A 20,442-nucleotide genomic window follows, 5' to 3' on the forward strand; every position below is an offset into this window, starting at 1 on the left:
TTTCTTCCATTCTTTGATTTTCACTGTTACCTCTGTTCTTTATTTTTTTTCAATATAAACTTATTTTAATTGGAGGCTAGTTACTTTACAATATTGTAGTGGTTTTGCCATACATTGATATGAATCCGCCACGGGTGTACATGTGTTCCCCATCCTGAACCCCGCTCCCACCTCCCTCCCCATCCCACCCTTCAGGGTCATCCCAGTGCACCAGCCCCGAGCACCCTGTCTCATGCATCGAACCTGGTCTGGCGATTCATTTCACATATGATAATACACATGTTTCAGTGCCCCAAAGAAGACATACAGATGGCTAACAAACATATGAAAAGATGCTCAACATCACTCATTATCAGAGAAATGCAAATCACAACCACAATGAGGTACCTCTCACGCCAGTCAGAATGGCTGCTATCCAAAATAAATGCTGGAGAGGGTGTGGAGAAAAGGGAACCCTCTTACACTGTTGGTGGGAATGCAAACTAGTACAGCCACTATGGAGAACAGTGTGGAGATTCCTTAAAAAACTAGAAATAGAACTGCCATATGACCTCTGTTCTTTAAAGATGAATTGCTATTGAGGGAGGAAGGAAGACAAAATTTTAGGGCCAGTGAAAGAAACTAAGGTATAATAAAAACCAGTGTGTGCCAGGCAAGGCTAGATATTTTGTATATGCTATTCGATCTTTATGAAATAGCCTACCAATGTGTCTTCTCCAAGAGAGAAATTGAGAACTCTAAAATCTCCACAATTAACAGCTTTTGGCAGAGTTGCATCCTTTCCATTGAAAGAATAATAATTAATTTTTTATCAGGCTGTCAAGGATGTTTAGTCTTCTGGTAACAGTTCACAGCACTGAGACACACTGGATGGTCACATTTCTATGAACTGTAGCCAACTCTAAAGATCATTTAATAACTAAGTATGGAAAGTTGTTAGTGTCATAACAGTAAGGCAGTGTGAGACTGGCTGTGGATTTGGTTCAGGTAGAAATTGCAATTATTCAATATGGAAAGATTTATCATTAAAAGCTGGAAGAACCAAGGAGTGCTAATTAGACATCTGTCAACCGTATCATCTGCCTCATTGGATTCCTCTTGAATAAGCTAAGTGTGTTTATACATTTTCCAAATATAATCATGCCCTGAGGAAAAATTTTCAGGGTTTGAAGATGTAAAAAAGCATTTTTCGGTTTGTGTAACAATTAAATGTGGCACTGGTGGTAAAGAATCCACCTGCCAAGGCAGGAGATGCAAGAGACAAGGGTTCAATCCCTGGGTTGGGAAGATCCCCTGGAGTAGGAAATGGCAACCTGCTCCAGTTTTCTTGCCTGGAAAATTCCATGGACAGTGGAGCCTGGTGGGCTATTGTCCATGGAGTCACAAAGAGTCAGACATGACTGAGCATACCCACACATGTCAATTAAAGGATACATTTTATACATAACAATTTACTCTTAAGTACATTTATTCATATATACATGCATATATTATATATATATGTGTAATATACACATTGGCTTCCCTAGTAGCTCAGACAGTAAAGAATCTGCCTGCAGTGTGGAAGACCCAAGTTCAGTCCCTGGGTGGGGAAGATCCCCTGGAAAAGGGGATGGCTATTTGATTAAAAACTGTGGCTCAGGTTTGCTCTGTTTTTGTCTGTTTGTTTTATTTCTGTTTCTGAACATTTTTGAGACTGTAGTTGAGTTATAAAACTATCTGAATACACAGTGAGTGACCACAAGTGACCCTTTAAATCACTTTTAGTTTTTAAATTTCTTTATTGTTGACTGTCAGTGTTGTGTTAGTTTCCAGTGTATGGCAAAGTGATTCAGTTATACACAGATATGTATTGTTTATCATGTTATTTTATATTATGGTTTATTATAGGACATTGGAGATATTTCCCCTTGTTATACAGTAGGATCTTGTTGCTTCATTTGAAAGTGTGCTGGTGTGTCTGGTTACGGAAGGGGACCAGGGGGCAGTCTTTGGGACCAGACATAGCAGAGTGAGTTTCTGGCTTAGAAAGACTGAGAGATTGAGAACTGTATTTTGTTTTTTAAAGTTTTGTTTATGGTCTACTTTCATAAAATTCCTCTGTCAGAAATCACAATCAATAAATTAATGTAGGACATAGTTCTCCTGGACTCTCCTATTACTCCAAAGATCATTTACCATGTAGATAACCATATACATCCTTGTTTTTCCATTGGAATTTGTAAGAGTACATGTCTGGGCTTTCATGGGGATGGAGGTTAAGTGGTCAAGAATTTTGACCCCTTAGGGATGGACGGGGCAATGGGCTTTAAAGAATTGTGAGAAATGAGTGGTGACTGTAATAGAAAGTAGTTTTAACAACAGATGAATAGGTTCATCGTGGGAGAAAAGAGGTTATAGACAGGTAAACTAGTGAAGACAAATTTTCAGCAAGGTTACGGAATGGAATTTAGCAGGTTCTCATTCAGGGTAGTCTTCCAGAATGTTTTGAGAATGGCATTTAACAGTAGTCATCTCAGATGAGGAAGCTGGCTTCTTTCAGTGTTCATTATTAATTTAATTGACACTTTCAGGTTGATCACATTTTCTGGCACTTACTTGAAATGTTAATCTTCACTGTCACGTGGCCAGCAGTTAACTCCCTTTTCCCATTGACTATGCAGGAAAACCTTAAGTGTATTCTTTCCAACCATGTCTGTGATTGGTTGTGACCTTGACAACTTTGTGAAGAGATCCAAGGAGAAATTTGAAGACTGTTTTGTGAGCAGTCTCTCTTCCCTGCAGAGTTTTCTCCTAGCAGACAGGTTTTAGGAAACGTATGTACTAAAGTGTTGTGGATTTCAATCAATGAAGATAGATGGCTGCCATTAGGAAGTGAGCTGGTGTAGCTGGACATTATCGAATGTGTGGTTAGCTTGCCTTTATTGAAATAAATCCAGCCAAATAGATCTGACTATAATTTAGGCACCCACAGATCCTCTGAGGTCATCTAGCTCAGCTCCCATATATAACAGATGAGCAAAGATAGCTCCTAGGGGACACTGCTCATGTGTCCAAGGTCTTGCTGGAATCCTGTTATCCTGAAGCCCATTTCCTTTAGGACTTTCTCCCCTAAGGGGAGAAATTCCTGTCTACAAATCCAGGCTCAGTTACTACCTGATCAAGTCACTTCTTTATGCTTCAGTTTATCATCAATAATATGGAGATAATAATAATATAGAAGACATTTCACTTTTGTGAGGAGCAAAATGAGTTACTATGCATGTGACAAATAGTAAATATCATACAATTGTGGATATTTCAGTGCTTGTGATTAACATCCAGTGTTGGAAGAAGGAGCATACTGCATTACGTTTCTCCAGATCATTGGTTTTCTACTAGGGGTGATTTTGTCCCCAGGGGACACGTGGCTGTGTATGGAGAACATCTTGGATTGTCACAGCTCCAAAATAGAGGGTGCTTATGGTAACCCACTCCAATATTCTTGCCTGGAGAATTCCATGGACAGAGAAGCCTGGTGGGCTACGGTCCATGGGGTCGCAAAGAGTTGGACACAACTGAGTGACTAACACTCACACACTGGCATCTAATATGTAGAAGTCAAGGATGCTGCTGAACATGTAGTGAGCAGGTCTGCCCCCACAGCAAAGAATTGGCCAGCCAAAAAATGTCCATAATGCTGAGGTTCAGAAGCCCTACTCTAAAACTGAAGATATAACATTTGAATCTGGAATATGAATTAAAATTGAGTTTAAAAATGATGGTGCCTAAATGATAATTTTATAAATGAGAGAAGATTTCCTAGTTTCAGCCACATGTCATTGCATACTGTGCTGTCCCTACTGTTGAAGGACTATATGTAAGATATACTTATTCATTGCCAATGCCCTTCATTCTGCTCCAGCAATTGGTTTTTATGACTTCAGCAATTTAAAATCATTCAAGTTATTTTAAACACAGGTTTACAAGGATGTATACATTTCACACTTTCACTGTTGTTTAGTCCCTGGGATTATGTAGTATTGCTGTTCATTATATTTGATTTTCATCTTGAGTAGGAAATCTTATGGTCAGAAGTCTTTATAGCCAGTAATGTGCTCTCCCATCCATTTAAATTTATTTCAACAGTGTTTCTGAAGTGTTCTTTCTGCCCTATTATTGTTTTTCTTTTGATATTATTTTGATGCAAGGGGATGTAAGGGCAACAGTGGTGACCTTGATGTAATCTGCAAGTATTTTTCTCTTACATATAAAAATCAAACATCTCAAAAAATTAAATGTAATATATATTTGGAGCATTTAGAAGGTTCTAGCCTTCTAGTAATCAAGTGGCAGTTTTCTACATATGCCTGTGTTTATAGAGTTATAAGATATCCCTTTAAAATTGTGAATGAACAGGAAGTTACAGTGGCTGATAAGTCTAACAAGGAGAAATAACAGTTCAAACTGTACTGTTGTTACATTTCATTCCGAACAGTATTACTATATAAGGACCTCTTTAAATATAAATTTTAGCATAAATTATCTACCAACCAGAGTACTTTGATAAGTGTGATACAGTGTTAAGAAAACACTACACATATATATAGGCATATGCTGTCTCTCTCCCTCTCTGTCTCTCTATATATATGTGTGTGTGTGTGTGTGTGTGTGTGTGTGTGTGTGTGTTTAGGGAGAGAGAGAGAGGGAATATATTTAACTGAATTAGATTTTAAATAAAATGTATATCTCTAGATTTTTTCCCTCCCTTTCTCTTTTCTATTAGTCAGCTATTTCTAGAGTAATGCTGTGTAACAAACCATCCAAAAAATCAATAGGCTTGTAACAGCAAGTCTTTGTCTTGAAACTTACAGGTCCACAGGTGACTCTGGTTCAAAAAATCAAGACCAGATTCAACTGGGAGACTCAGTTGCTCAGCAGGCTTTATCAGTTCTGCTTGGTATTTATGTATCCTAGTGTGCAGTTTCAAGGGGCTTAGTTTTATCATAGTGGGTCACAGAACATGGTAGGCATGCCAAACCTCAAATATATTTACGGCCTCTTGTCACATCACATTCACTAGAGTTCTGTTGGCTAAAGCATGACATGTGGCCAAGTCCAACATTAAGAAGCTAAAAATGTGTTTTTTCCCATAGTGAGAAAAGAAGGGAGATTGGAGTAGATATTTGCTTGAAAATATTTCCAACTATTACACCTTCACCTTATTTCAGGTAAGGGAGTGTTGTCTCTTTTTCCTGGGATTATGTTCTCTGCCTCCTCCCATCTCCAGAATTGAGGCCAGTTATTAGAAACTCAAGCCCAGATGTGCAGAGCACTGTTCAGCCAGACGTTCTATGGCATGTCTATGTTTTCCCACACTTAATGATATGCTAATGTATGCATAGATATGGTTAATTTGTTTTAGACAATAATTTAATTACAGACTCAAACATTGCACAACATAAACAACTTAACAGGGAAGGAAGACATAAGAATAGCTCAAAACTTCAGAGTTGGTACCAGAGTGTAATTATGAAATGACATACCAATTAGGAGATGCAAATAACTTGAGAAAAGCAAACATTTTAGATGTTTCATGTCTTCTTTTAGAGAACATACATTAGCAAATCAGAGAGGAAAAAGAATATGCTCAATATTTGGGGTCATGGCAAGCCTCTTTCTCTATTTCTTTCTCTTCTGCTCTATTGAATTCTCTCTTTCTCTCTATCCCTTGCTTTCACTGTCTGCCTTACTTCTTTAGCATTATATAGACCAGGGTTTAAGCTCGGGAAAATTGTCAATTTTGACTCCTCTTGACTTGGACTGCATATGAAAAATGAAATCATGTTACCACAATAAAATGTGGTAGGCAGAATTCTAAGAATGGCCCTCAGTGATCCTTCATCCTTGTGTAATCCTCTCCTCTTTCAATGCTGATAGAATCTTTTAATATTTTGAAATATCCTTCCAGCAATTATTACATATCAAAGTTGACCTTAAGGTTAGGAGATTATCTGCGTGAACCTAAGCTAATCACATGATCCTTCAGCTGGGGGCAGAAGAACAAGGCAGCCAGATTTGAAGCATGAAAAGGATTCAGTGTCCTATTGACAATTTGAAGACAGAGGTAGTCATATGAGAAGGAATGCAGAACATGCTCTGGGAGAAAAGGGCAGCCTGAGGGGACAGGGCAACAAAGCAGAGTTGGGCACTCAGACTGAGCGCCGTAAGGAGCTGGATTCTTCCAACAACCTGAATGAAGTTAGGTCTGGATTCATCTCTAGAATTTCCAGGTAACAGCCCGGTAAGCTGGGACTTGAATTCCAGGCTTCTGAGATCCTCTGCAAGGAATTCAGTCAAGCAGAGTCTTAGCCACGGGGTCACTAGAGAAATCCCTGGACATATGTTTTTTATACCTAAGATATCTTTGACCTCAAGTTACAGATTTTAACGGTCTTATAAAGAGAAGTCCATCCATCCTCTATTCATATACTGTCAGTGTTGGGGACTGCCTGAGTATTCATGGGTCACCTTAAAAAAAATCATGATACCAAGTGAGTTCTCGTTTTTAAGTGGTAGTCACATCTGTGGAAGTCATTCCTCCCAAAGGACAGCCATCCATAATTTGACTGTACATAAAAAGGGATTATGAATCACATAAATAAATCTGGACTTTCCATTTCCTGGATTCTAAAAATGCTCTCAGCTCCTAAGTTTGAGAGACATAAGAGAAAGTGTGGCATAGAAAAGTTAGGGAGGATTTTGGCTTTTTAAGGAAGTAAGACAATGTCACCTTGTTCCAAGTCAGCTAAGAATGCGACTATCAGGTGACTTAAATTTTGGATGCCTTCACATACACACATCTGTAAATGACCACATGGCAATCACAAGTATCAATTCTGGGAATTATAGGCAAATTTTAGCAAGCAGTCTCATTTACAAATCCAGAAACTATGAATCAAGAGAATCAACAGTATAACTTAATTGCATTTATGTATCTACTTAATCATTCACTCAACTACTCAATGAATATTTATTGGGCTCCTCCCATGTATTGGAAATTTGTTCAGGTCCTGGAACTCAGCAGTTCAGAAAGAAGCATTATTCTTGCTTACATAAAGTGGACAACTTAATACAGATTAGAAATAGCATTAATTAAAATCCTTTCCTGTTCCATTGACAAAGTATATTTTGAATCCACATGCAAATAATTTTGTAGTTGGAAGCTTTGTGGTTCTAGAATGTAAACATATTTTTTGATAATTTTGAGGAGAATGATCACTTTAAGCTTGCCCCTGGGGGCAGAGTTATCCAATGTTCTTTAGTATCAAATGATTTTACCTTAGATCAGTGTTACTCAAATCTGTCTTTCTCCATCAGAGATGCTAATTAATGTTAAAGCAAATAAATAAAGCAGAATCTTTGGCTAAATTACTATTGGGAGCTCTGAGTTTGTTTCCTTTAATTCAGGGCTTTTCAAAGCCTTTATTCTGCTAAAGAATGTCGTGAATTTCTGATAGAATGATAGAGAATACAGTTTCTAAAATTTATTTGACCACAATGATCTTTTGTTGAGGAGGAATCAGATGTACACAACTAGCTCCTTAAGCCTTTGACCCCCTAGGTTTCCCAGAGCTCTCCTTGAGGTAGGCAGATCTGAGATGGTCATCCAGTTACTGTCCAGGTACCTCTCTTGCACCCTTTGACCCCACTACCTCCAGGGTCTCCAAGTTTACTTTTTGCTGTGTTCCAAGCTTCTCCTGATGGTCAGTGCTTTGTTTACACTATATTTATATCAGAAGGGCCTTAATTTCTATGGGGAACTTCTGGTGGATGCTACAACTTCTTTGCATAACTTTAAACTTCGATGATCCCTAACGGAGAGCAACCACTCTCTTTCACATGCTCACCTGATGTGAGTCTTCTTGTTGAATTACAGTTTTAGCTGTTGCTCATTGTTGAGAAAGTGCTGCTCAAATGCTGTGTACCTGTGAGATTGTCTATTTTTGTTACTAAGGGTCATCATGTGGCAGTGTGATTTTTAACTATAAAATGGAAGACTTCTTATCTTATTTGGCCATGTGCTTGTTCTATAAAAGCTAAAAAAATATTTCCTCTCATGATAACATGTGCCCTGGGATTCGTGCAAAAATATATCTGGGAAGGCCATGTGGTTTGGTGGAAAGAGCATTTAGATTTTCAAATAGGAAAACCTGATTAAGTTTATAGCCGGATATCTCTATCCTTATGATAGTGTATGGCTGTACACAAATTATTAAAATTTGTGAGCCTTGATTTTATCATATATAAATTGCAATATAGCCAATAGAATTCTTTAAAAGTGTGTCCAGTGCAGCATTTGAAACAGAGTAGGTTCTCAATGAGTGTTAGCTCAGTTTGGACATTAATATTTCAGTGGTCTTTCCACTTTTTATAAAGTCTTTTATAAATATATAAACAAAGTCATGGAACATTACACACAGTTAAAAAGATTTCTTAATTTTTGACACCAAGGAAACCAATGTTAAGAATTTGAAGAACCACTGAAATTCACTCATTATTTTTGTTTCCCTTCCATTTTTATCATCTTTCCTTTCTTTCTTCCCTCCCTTCCTTCCTTTCTCCCTTTCCTCTTTCCCTCCCTGTCTCTCTCATTTCCCTCCCTTTGTTTCTCTAAATGGAGCATTATCTGCTGATTCCTTTAATTTAGGAAGAACTACATTTTATTAAGATCACCTTATAAAAGATGGTCCTCAAGTTTGACAAAAGACACTTTAGCTGATGTGATGGGAGAGCTGAAACAGGAAAGCCTGGAAGGTCCATGCATTTACAGGAGTCCAATGACTCTGTTCATGCACTGCATGGATTATAAAGCTATTTGTTTTGCAGTGAACATCATAGTTTTATAATGAAAGTTTTGTGCTTTGGGTCCTGCCACACTCACAGGGCACACACCTGTGTGTAGAAGCTTGCGAGTACAACTAGCTCAAGTGTGCTGGGACCCAAGGCTTGATAAAGCTAACATGTAATATGTGTTCCCTGTGGAGTATGTATTATACATTGCGCCATTTTATGATATTGCAGGGAAAACATAAGTGCAAGGCATAACATATTGGAGAGAGAAGAAAGTACTGGGCACTCTACTGTGTAAGTAGCAGTTTGTGAGCTGAAGAATGAGGAAGAGGAGCCGGAAGAGAAATAACGGTCTGTGGCTCTTTAGAAGAGAAGTGATAGGCTAGAGCTAAAAGGAAGAGAAACTCTGCTTTCTTCCTCTACACCTACAGGCACAGATACGGGTTTCACGAGTCAGGCTCATTTTTCCACTGGTCCATACTCTCAACTGGAGAAGGAAATGGCAACCCACTCCAGTATTCTTGCCTGGGAAATCCCATGGACAGAAGAACCTGGTTGGCTAGTCCATAGAGTCGCGAAGAGTTGAGTATGACCTAGTGACTGCAACAGTACTTTCAACACTGAGCATTGTGGCTTCCACGTCACAGCTGGATATTTATGGATGACATATCCATTTCCTAGGGCTGCTGTAAATCAAATACTGTAAACTGGGTGGCTTAAAACGACAGAAATGTATTGTCTCACAGTTCTGGAAGCTAGAAATCCCAAATCAAGGTGTTGGCACAGTCATACTGCCTTTGAAGGCTCTAGGAAAGAATGTTTCCTTGCCTCTTCCAGCTTCTGGTGATCAAGGGCAATCCTTGTCACTCTTTGAATTATAAATGCAACACTTCAGTCTCTGCCTCTGACTTCTCCTGACCTTCTTTTCTTTGTTTCTTTGCTTCTGTGTCCAGATTTCCCTCTTCCTATAAGGACTTCAGACTTACTAGATTTAGAGCCCACGGTAACCCAGAATGAGCTCATTCTATGTTGATTACAACATCTATAAAGACCCTACTTCCAAATAAGGTCACATTATCACTGTCTAGGTGGATGTGAAATTTTTAGGCAACACTATTCAACCTAGGACAGATGGTTATTTGTTTGTTTCTCCAGTGTGCCAAGAGCTGTATCTAACACACAAAAGTTGATAAGCTTCTGTGCTTTAGAATATGGGGCTTCCCTGGTGGCTCAGATGGTAAAGAATCTGCCTGCAATGTGGGCGACCCAGGTTTGATCCCTGGGTCAGGAAGATCCCTTGGAGAAGGAAATAGCAACCCACTCCAGTATTCTTTTCTGGAGGATCCCATGGCGATTCATGTTTAAAATTTGCCTACTGTTCTTTTTGTACCATGGACTTCAGCACATAAACACTATTCAGTGATGTGCAGTACTGTTCATAAGCTGCTATTAAGCACCACATTAAAAGCAACCTTCAACAGTGTACTGTCCGGTGAACTTTGAGGTCTAAAATACAAATTCGAAAATGCCAATAAGATCTTTGAGTACTATTTACAATGGCTAGAACTTTGATCTACTGCAGAGTTTGGGGAATAAAAGGTTATCTGGAATATCTTTGCCAATTTAACCCTCAATGAGTGGTACCCAGAGTAGACCCTGATTTTTCACTAAATGGATATGGCGTGTGACCATGAGGAAATGAGACTGTTGTGTGACTTCATAGAAATTTCTCTCTCAATACTATATGGCCTCAGTGTAATTTCATAGTTGTTCTCTTTAAGTGGTACATATTAGAGGGGAAGGAACAGAAGTACCATGGTGCAGCAGAAGAGAACATGGACTTTTTCACTGGTTATAGTAGGGCTTCACATCCAGTGTTGAGTGTTCTTAACTTTGAATAAATAGCTTCTTTTTATTTGCTTTGTTTTTGTTATAAACACAGAAGTATCCTCTCCTTGGAGTGCTGTGCAGATTAAATGAGGTAATGACTTAGCAGGTGCATAGACAGCATTCCTTTCTTTTACCTCTTGGTTATTGTTGTCATTTACTGAGATGAAACATAAACTACAGAGTAAAACATATAAAACCATACTAAGAAAGCAGGATGAACAAATGCAGCTGTACATCAGAATCTGTATAGCATGTTAACTTGTAGCATTGCTTAACTTGCAAAATCTCAAATATTCAACCTTAGCAGAACATCAGCTGGGCCCATGGGTGTTAGCATTTATGCTCTGTCAGCCCTGTTTTCTCTTATTGACTTCCTGGAAGTAAATGAAGCATCCAGGAGCCAGTGGAACGTCCCCACCTGAGCCTTCCTTGCTCTCATGGTGCCTAATTGCATGAGTTTGTAAGGGTGAGCTGCCCAGGAGCCTCCATCAGATAGATCAAGGAAAGCCCATGGCACAATCACTGGACCTAATAACTATTCCAGTGGATTGGAAAACATACAGGCTAAGATGCAATGAGGGAGAGTATTTGGAGACTTTGACATACTAGTTTCCAAGCGTCAAGGTTTTAGGAGTAAGGTAGGATCCAAAAGTAGATGTTTAAAAAGCACCCCAGGGATTGCTGATTTAGATAGTACATAGGCTTATCTTTGAAAAACTCTAGAATAAAAGCAAGAGTAATATGTAGCAGAGAATGAGGAACCCAAAGATTAAACTCTGTCCCCCAAAGCAACACATAAAGTGTTTAATGCATTTTCTTTCGCCAGTCAGTTTATATAGAAATACAATTTTTAAACACAGAGTTAATGAAATGAGGGGGCTTTTCAAATCTCTGCAGAAATTAAGCAGACTGTTTCAAAAAATAGAGTCTAGAATTCCTGCAAATAAAATGACATCTACACTCTTTGTTCTAGCTACCTGTGGTCATGCTGCTTTACGAAAAGGAGGGATCAGCAAAAATCACAGAAAAGTGATCTGTATAAAATCTAGCAGTGATGGTTTAGCAGGTTCAAAAGAAAAGATGACTTTAATTTGAGATTGTAGACTCTGGGTCTTAGTTGGAAATATTTCCAGAACAGTGAAACTTGCCTTTCTAATTTTCACAGTTCACTGGAAATATATCTTGAAAATGTCTTCTTTTCCTCTCACAATGAAGTTCCCAAGAATGAAATCTTCTAAGTAGACTTGTCTAAGAATAGGAAGAACCCTGTGACTGAATATTATATTAGGAGCCAGAAGTATTCAAAAGTATCCAGATTATTTTATAATGTATTCCATTTTCACAGATTGAGATATGTTGTAAGTTACTAAATAAGTTTTTGATTTTATAAACCTATGTATTGAATGAAACATGATCAGCCTGAGGGCTCCTTAAGAGAAAAACCTAATTGTTTTCACCTTGGTAGCAACAACTGCTGCTTTCTTAGAATGTAACTTGGAATAAGTAATCAATACATTGAAATGGAATGGACTGGAATACAGTAGTGTGGCATATAAAGGGACAGAATGGAATGGTATAGAAAAGGATGGATTGGACGGAATATGGAATGGTATGGAAGGGAGTAAGCCGAATGCATAGCATTGGATGCACCAGAGTTTTGACTCGGATCAACTCTGGATGAATTGATGGCATTATGTCCCAGGGACATAAAGATAAGGACCTGACTCTACTCAGGGATACTTCAGTCAACTTCTGTCCTCATTTGGGACCCTGCCTACAGTACAGCACCACACCTGCTGATCCTAAGCTGTCTCTGATACATTAGCTGGGAAGATGCTCAGTTGGCCTCCTGGCTCTGATGGTCTGTGCTCTGTTAAGAAATGTGCTGTGGATGATACGCCCAACAGACAGGCATTCAGCGGTCACTTTAACTCCTGGAACGCTATAAAGCACTGCAAGAGCTGAAAATGCACAGGGAAGCTGCAGTTATCATTGTCACCATTCTGTACCTGCCCACATTATTCCTTAAAAAGGCACCGTTATGTAATTGTCAGGAGTATAAGCTTAACATGGACATGTGTTTTTGTTTTTTTGTTTTTTTTTTGTGTGTGTTTTTTTTTGTTTTTTTTTTTAATTTTTATTTATTTTTATTTTTGACTGTGCTAGATCTTCACTGCTGCGCACAGGCTTTCCCCAGTTGCAGCAAGCATGGGTGACTCTAGCTGCGGTGTGTGGGCTTCTCAGCGCCGTGGCTTCTCTTGTTTCTGAGCACAGGCTCTAGGGCTCATGGGCTTCAGTAGCTGTGGCTCACAGGCTCAGTGCCCCGCAGCACGTGGGGTCTTCCTGGAACAGGGATCAAACTGGTGCTCCCAGCATTGCAAGGCAGATTCTTAACCACTGGGCCACCAGGGAAGCCCCAGAACATCTCAGTTTTAATATAGGCTCTTACACTATAGCTGTGATCTGAGATGTTATTAAAGTTCATTGAACCTTTATTTCCTGTAAAATGGCTATAACAGCTCTCTACATCAAAATGTTGTTAAAATTAAATGAAAATAAAATCCATGCAAAGCCCCTAGCAAAATCCCTTTCCCTAATAAATCCTATGTAATAATTATTTAAAGGTCAAATGTTGCTGATGTGATATTCCAATGTACTTTAGTGTTTCTATAGACAATATAGAACTCCTCTTTACACTACAAAACCACAAGGAATCTGTCTTCACAGAAATAATTGCAGCTAGAATGAGATGGTTGAATGGCATCACTGGCTCAATGGACATGAGTTTGAGCAAACTCCAGGAGATAGTGAAGGACAGGGAAGTCTGGTGTGCTGCAGTCCATGGGGTCACAAAGAGTGGACAAGACACAGTGACTGGACACAACATTGTATACATGATTACTGTAAACTAAGCGCTTTACATGCATTTAGTCATTCATTTTCATAGAGTCTATCTCATAGGTATTATTCCCATTTTATAGAAAAAGCAGATGAGCCACAGAGATGGTAAATAACTTACATCGAGTCACATACTTAGTGTGTGGCCAAGTTGTAATTCAGACTCATCAGTTTAGACTCAAAGATCATACGCAAATATTTTCTAAAGAACTGTGAGCGTCATTTAAGGAGCTTTAGGCTTTTTTGAAGCCGGAAGCCTTCTATAGGAGTCATCTATCTTCTATCCTTATGTGTCCACTTTCATGACTTTCCAGAGTTCAGTGGCTCTCCAGAGCATTTGTTTTACTTTGAGTCTTTTTCTTGTTAACTTCCCAATGCTTTGTGAAAATCATTCCAGATTGCATTTCTTCTACACCACTTTTGTCTGTCCAACTTCAATTTCATAAGATGTTAGTTGTATAAGATTCACTGAGAAGGAGCAAATCAAGTACCTAGCTCACAAGGTACTTGTAATAAATGAGGCACTTATTAAAATGTTTTTTTCTGATTTCTCTTTATTATCTATCCCTACTGAACTCCAAATCAGTTTCAGTAAATTTAAAATCAACGTGGCTATTTGCAGAAAGTCATTACTGATCATGATATCTTCCTATCGGATATTAAATTTGTGCTTGAATATAACAGATGAAAACAGTCTAAAATAGGATAAGGCAATTAAGTCAGTTATCAAGCTAGAGAAGCTATTGGTCTGGACCACATTTTGATGTCTTTCTCTGTTTCCCTCTTTTGTTCTTTAAAGTCAGTTGATCTGTCAAGCAAACACACAATTTGCTTTTATAGCACTTTATTAAAGAGGAAGACTTTGGAGTGCGAACAAGGCTGCAGGGCGTAGGGCAAACACTGGGCAACCATCTAATGTGTTAGGATAAGCATTATCTTTGGAGTCAGACACACTTGAGTTGGGGTTCTGGGGGGGTTCTGGGTCTCACTTATGCTGTTTTGAGACTTTGCTCATTTTTCATCTTTGCTAACTTCAGTTCATCAGAAAGGGGAAAGGGGAGACTTGAGGACAGGATAGGGTGACCAGTTTCCTGATGTGCTTGAGTCTTTCCTGGTTTTATCACTGAAAGTCCTACATCCCAGGAAACCCCTCAGTCCCATGCAGTGATAGTTGATCACCCTGCAAAACTGTTGTGAGGATTTAGTGAGATGACAATGTAAAGTGCCTGTAAACTGGGCTTTGAAGGCATTTAAATATTAAATTAACGATATCAGTCATGGAAACATTCTATTTTAGGTTAGATTTCACTGAGTCAGAGTCAAGTGCAGGTAGTTTATTGTGAATGTGCTCGGGCGGACACATGAGAGAGTGAGGGAAGCATTGGAGGACAGCACTAGAGCTGAGATCAGTTCAGCTGAAGTCTAGCCTCAGCTTGATTATGTGGAAAATTCTGGCCTTTTATGGCACTACAGAATTACCACACCGTGGGATGAGGCTGGCCATTTGTATGTTGCATTATTCAGGCATTGGCTTCGGCCCCTCCTCCCCAAGTTGGGCACTTCTAACCACGGGCATTTCTTGGGAGAGGGGCACATCTATGCACTGATAAAAGCATCGCTGTGCCCTGGAGCAGAGGTGCACCACCTGTGAAGGGGGTCTGAGCACGTGCCACTGGGTCTGCCACAACTGCTCAGGAGTGTCCTTAGAGAACATTCTAGCAATCAGTTTAAGTGAAGGAGCCCACATTCCCTGGTGGCTCACATGGTAAAGAGCTACCTGCAGTTTGATCCTTGGGTGGGGAAGTTCCCCTGGAGAAGGAAATGGATACCCACTCCAGTATTCTTGCCTGGAGAATTCCATGGACAGAGGGGCCTGGCTACAGTCCATGGGGTTGCAGAGCTGGACATGACTGAGTGACTAACACTTTCATACTTTTCACTTTCACATTCACAATATGCCACCACTACATGGCTTCTGTTTTGATATTTAGATGCCTAGCTATCTCTGTGATTTCCAGACCTTTAAACATCAATGATTAGTAATCTAAAAGGGATTTTTAAACTTTTTTAGAAGATGGTTTAAATATTATTGTTTGTTCTGGCTGGCAGGTATAGAGGAGAATTCTTTTTCTTTAATTGGTTAGTTTTTTAATGGGACATCTAACAATCTTGAGATACAAATTAGATAAATAAAAGCTGATTTTTAAGTCTTAATAACATAATCTGGTATATTCCTGTAATTTACATAAAATGCCAAGGTTAAATAGAATACATCATCTCCAGAGATCCATATAATTTAGAAAATGTTTCAATTACTCAGCAGGCTTAATATTGCTGATTGCCCATCAGTAACTGGGAAAAAAAAAAAGAAACAACACCACTTAAGGACAAAGTGCTAAATTAGCTGTTAGCAAGTTGATACACTGAGATTGATTTTAACTTTCTCAAGTTAAGAGGTTTTTCAAAAAAGGAGTTATATTAATTATTGAAATAAATTTCTAGTAGAGAATGCATCTACTGACTTATGAGAATAGAATGCTACTGCTGTATCTGATATCTAGTTTCTATTTCTAATATTTCCCTCCTGATGTGTTTCCCAGTTTCATTTATGGCATGCATGTAAAGGGAATCCATTCATTTTTAAATAGCATTATTTTTGTTAAACTAATATTTTGTTGTATCAGAAATGTATGAACTTTAAATATGGGAAAAATCACATCACTGTAAATGTTGTGAACTTCACCACAACATGAAATGATAGTTTTTTCAGATGCAAGACTCCTGCCCTCTTTTAACTTTACAGTAAAAACAAATTTTAAAAATTTCCATTTTCCAAACCACTTTCCAATACCCCTTTTCTTTATCCTCTAATTCTAGATGAAGCAAGGAAAGCAGGTTGGTATTCACTTGGAAACCTAGGATAAGGAGCTCAAAGAGCAGGTAGAGTCTCCAGGCTCTGTCAAAACCATTGAATTGGAGCAGATTTTATTTTTTTTCTGCCAGTGGTTTTGTACCCCAAAATGATATGCTTTTATGTGAACCCTCAAATCACATTTTTAACAGTTTTAACCCCAACCTTTAGAATTTAGACATGAACGTATACTTATGTGGCAGTCTCTGGGAAGCCATCTCTGGGGTCTTTGCTTATGCCCAGCCCACAAGCCATGCTTCTTCTCTATGAGTGTATCTCATGCCTTTGCTTTCCTCTGGTGACCTCTACTCCTGTCTTTAATTTGTTGAATGTGGACACAACTTCTACAGTTGTAAAAGTGCCAAGAAAGTGGAAACTCTGTTCTGTCTTGTTTAGCATGATCCTTAAAAATTATCAATAAATATTTATTGAATGGAGAAAAAATTCAGGAATCTACTCATCTTACCATGATATTTTAATTCCCTTAGAAGCTTTTGATAACCATTTATTCAATGATCTAGAAATAGCCTACACAATGAATCCTGTGCAGCTTTTAAGACATTTATAAAAAGATGAGAAATCTTATGTTCCATGTCCTCCTCCCCTAAGTATTCATTCATTATAGCATCAATAATAATTTTATCAAATTGTCACCAAAATTTTTGCTAATTTCTCAAAACATTATTGTGTTGTTAAGCTATATTCATTCAGACAGTAGTTACTTAATCCTAGGCATTGATGTATTACAATATATACAGAAAAAACAAATATTAAAAGATTTTAACATCTTTAGAAGTAGTTACTAACTAAAGATGTGGTGTTGGAGAAGACTCTTGAGAGTCCCTTGGACTGCAAGGAGATCCAACTGGTCCATCCTAAAGGAAATCAGTCCTGACTATTCATTGGGAGGACTGATGCTGAAGTTGAAACTCCAATACTTTGGCCACCTGATGTGAACTGGCTCATTAAAAAGGACTCTGATGCTGGGAAAGATTGAAGGCGGGAGGAGAAGGGGACGCAGAGGATGAGATGGTTGGATGGCATCACCGACTCAATGGACATGAGCTTGAGTAAACTCCGGGAGTTGGTGATGGACAGGGAGGCCTGGTGTGCTGCAGTCCATGGGGTCGCAAAGAGTCAGACACGACTGAGTGACTGAATTGAACTGAAATGAAACCAAAAATGAAATGTAAATAAGATATTTTAAAGAATAATGCAGTCATGTTTGTGGCATTGTTTGCTCTCAATTTCAGGCTTGTGTAGTACCCATACTTGTACATAAAGTATATGACCTCAGAGCCCAAGGTACATTCTATATTTGCCAGCAGATTTTTTTATACCAAAAATTACAGTGAGAAAAAATGAATACTCTTTGAGATATCTCAGGGTCTTACCCAAACAGTCTAAAAGAGGTTAAGGAACTTAGCCTTTGCTGCATATGATTCTATATGTCTGAGAAATAAAGATGGTAATGAAACCTCATATTGGGCTTGGGAGGATTAAATGAGCTCAACTGTAGGCATTTCATTTCACAGTGCCTGATATCCAATAAATGATCAATATGTGCTAGTTATTAATTATTGCATAGTGAAATGATGACTAAAAGAAAAGCCGTTGGAGTTACCTGACTATTGTGAATTGTGAATTGAGCAAAAGCACAATAGTTTCTACTCATTGAAGATGATCAAAATGTAAGTTTCTAGCACATGCCATGATGCATTTAATGTCTAGAAAGACAAGACACCCTCAGATTCACAAAGCTCTAACAGTCTTGTCTTTTATCTCATAACACCTGGGATCACACATCTGAGACCATAACGTGGATGATAATGTCTCTCTTGACAGTTGTTCCCAACTCTTTCCACTTAGAACCCTGCAAAATAATCTAAAGTATTACTACTTCCCAGGGTAACATTAAATAGTGTGACAAGCCTTGAAGGAGAACTGAGAATATTTCATCGTAATAAATCTTCTTCAAGAGAATATAAGAAAATGAAAACACCAGGAATATTGATTCCTATAAAATTATATAGCTCATTCTATTAGTTTGGACTTTCAGTCACTCCTGTCATCTCACAAGTAAGTTCTCTCAGTTATGGTGTGACATTTTTTTAGTTTGTGAGCTAATCTTAACTTGAAGAAGTGTGCTTTAACCACTGTCTTGAAGTGTATATATTCATGATGCTCTGTGTCCCATCTTTGGGTGACCAGTGGATGCTGGAGTTCTAAGAAGCTTTAGTGTACCCTTTCCCTTTCCACTGTGCTTACAGAGTATTGCCATTCCTCTTCCCATTCCAAGACTGACTGTGACCTAAATCTAACCCATTTGTCTGCAGTAAGTATCAGTAGTCAATGCTTGTGAGCCTCTGATTCTTCATCCTGTCCCAGTCTTTGGTTTTTATCCATAAAGTGTACAAATGGTCACTGCATTTGCACCTTCCTTTCAATTCTAGACAGAAGGGAGGAACAACAGTCATATGGAGGAAGGAACAAAACCTATGAAAATGGAGCATAATTTTTGCAGAAGTCCTAAGCAGGGTCTAGTACTCATTGGCTCAAGCAGTGTGTCAGATGACCACGTGTGAGAGCAGCTGGAACAAACATGTAGTGTCACTGACATCTTTGCCACATGCCCCAAATGGAGCTTTGGATTCTATGGAGGAGCAAAAATTAGATTGGGAATAGTCAACAAAGACTGTATAATCGTTCCAAAAACATTTTATTTGAGCCACAGATGAGTTTCTAAATGAAAGAGAAATGCAGAGCTGTTGGTTTAATCTGAAGAACCATTGATCTGGAATCAGTGAGAGCAATGCCCCATAATAGCTGGAGACAGCAGAGAGTGATATTCAATTAAGTGCTTTCATTAATCATTATAAAATTAATTCTTAGCACTTGATGATAATGTGTTAAAATTAAGTACTGATTAGGACTGACCCCATAGCAGTTTCTTCAGCAAGGTTTTTAAATGTTATTCTTTAGGCAATTTTTAGCCCCACTGATGGGACTTATACCTGGGAAGATACATTCATGGAACAACACACACATAAATAGAAGCAGGAAATGTCTGGACCCTATGGCACTGGGGTTAAATGCAATGTAGTCTCCCTAACTTTGACTAATTAGTGACAAACACAGATTGATTTTGAGAAGTCTAGATGTGTAACATTTAATGTGATTATCCTGCTTTCACATGTTATGACTATACAAATTTGGTTTTAAAATCTGACATGGTAGACATTTTCGAAGCATAATGAATACTTTCTATTCATTACAAATTTTCTCTACCACTGATGTGATGTAAAAGTACTTTAACATTTTTGATCACTTACTATATGTGGTAGTCTCTTTGCATCCATCCCATTTCACATTCATAGTAATCCTTTGAGTTAGGTTTTATCTCAAGTTTACCATCAAAAAACTGAACATTACAATGTTAGCCTTACAAGGTTACCCTCCTAGTACTATCAGGGCTAGGGTTTGAAGCAGTTCTCTGCTGCCCAAGCCCATACCTTCATTGCACTGCATTAGCTTCTATGAGCTGGAGTGTAATATATGTCAGGGAGTCCATGACTTCAAGTGGTAGGAAGCACTGGTTCTCTTGTCTTTCTCTTATTTCTTGTTTTTCTTTTTTTGTATAATTTCATTTATTTATTTATTTTTGACTGTGCTGGGACTTGTGGTACAGGCTTTTCTCTAGTTGTGGCAAGTGGGGGCTACTCTCTAATTGCAGTGTAAGGACTTCTCATTGTGGGGGCTTCTGTCGTTGTGGAGCATGGACTCCAGGGTGCTCTGGCTTCAGCAGTTATGGCTCCCAGGCTCCAGAGCACAGGCTCAGTAGTTGAGGCACACGGGCTCTGTCGCTCCGTGGTATGTGGGATCCTCCCAGACCAGAGATAGAACCTGTGTCT

At 38.6% G+C, this 20,442-nt stretch overlaps 1 protein-coding gene across 3 annotated transcripts in view; it reads left to right on the top strand.

Annotated features, from left to right (window-relative positions):
• Window positions 1–20,442, top strand: part of KCNIP4 (potassium voltage-gated channel interacting protein 4) — a 1,241,727-nt gene that overhangs the window by 434,861 nt on the left and 786,424 nt on the right. The gene's annotated exons all lie outside the window — the stretch shown is intronic.

This window comes from Cervus canadensis, chromosome 19 (assembly GCF_019320065.1).
Source record: "Cervus canadensis isolate Bull #8, Minnesota chromosome 19, ASM1932006v1, whole genome shotgun sequence".
NCBI classification, from domain to species: Eukaryota; Metazoa; Chordata; class Mammalia; order Artiodactyla; family Cervidae; genus Cervus; species Cervus canadensis.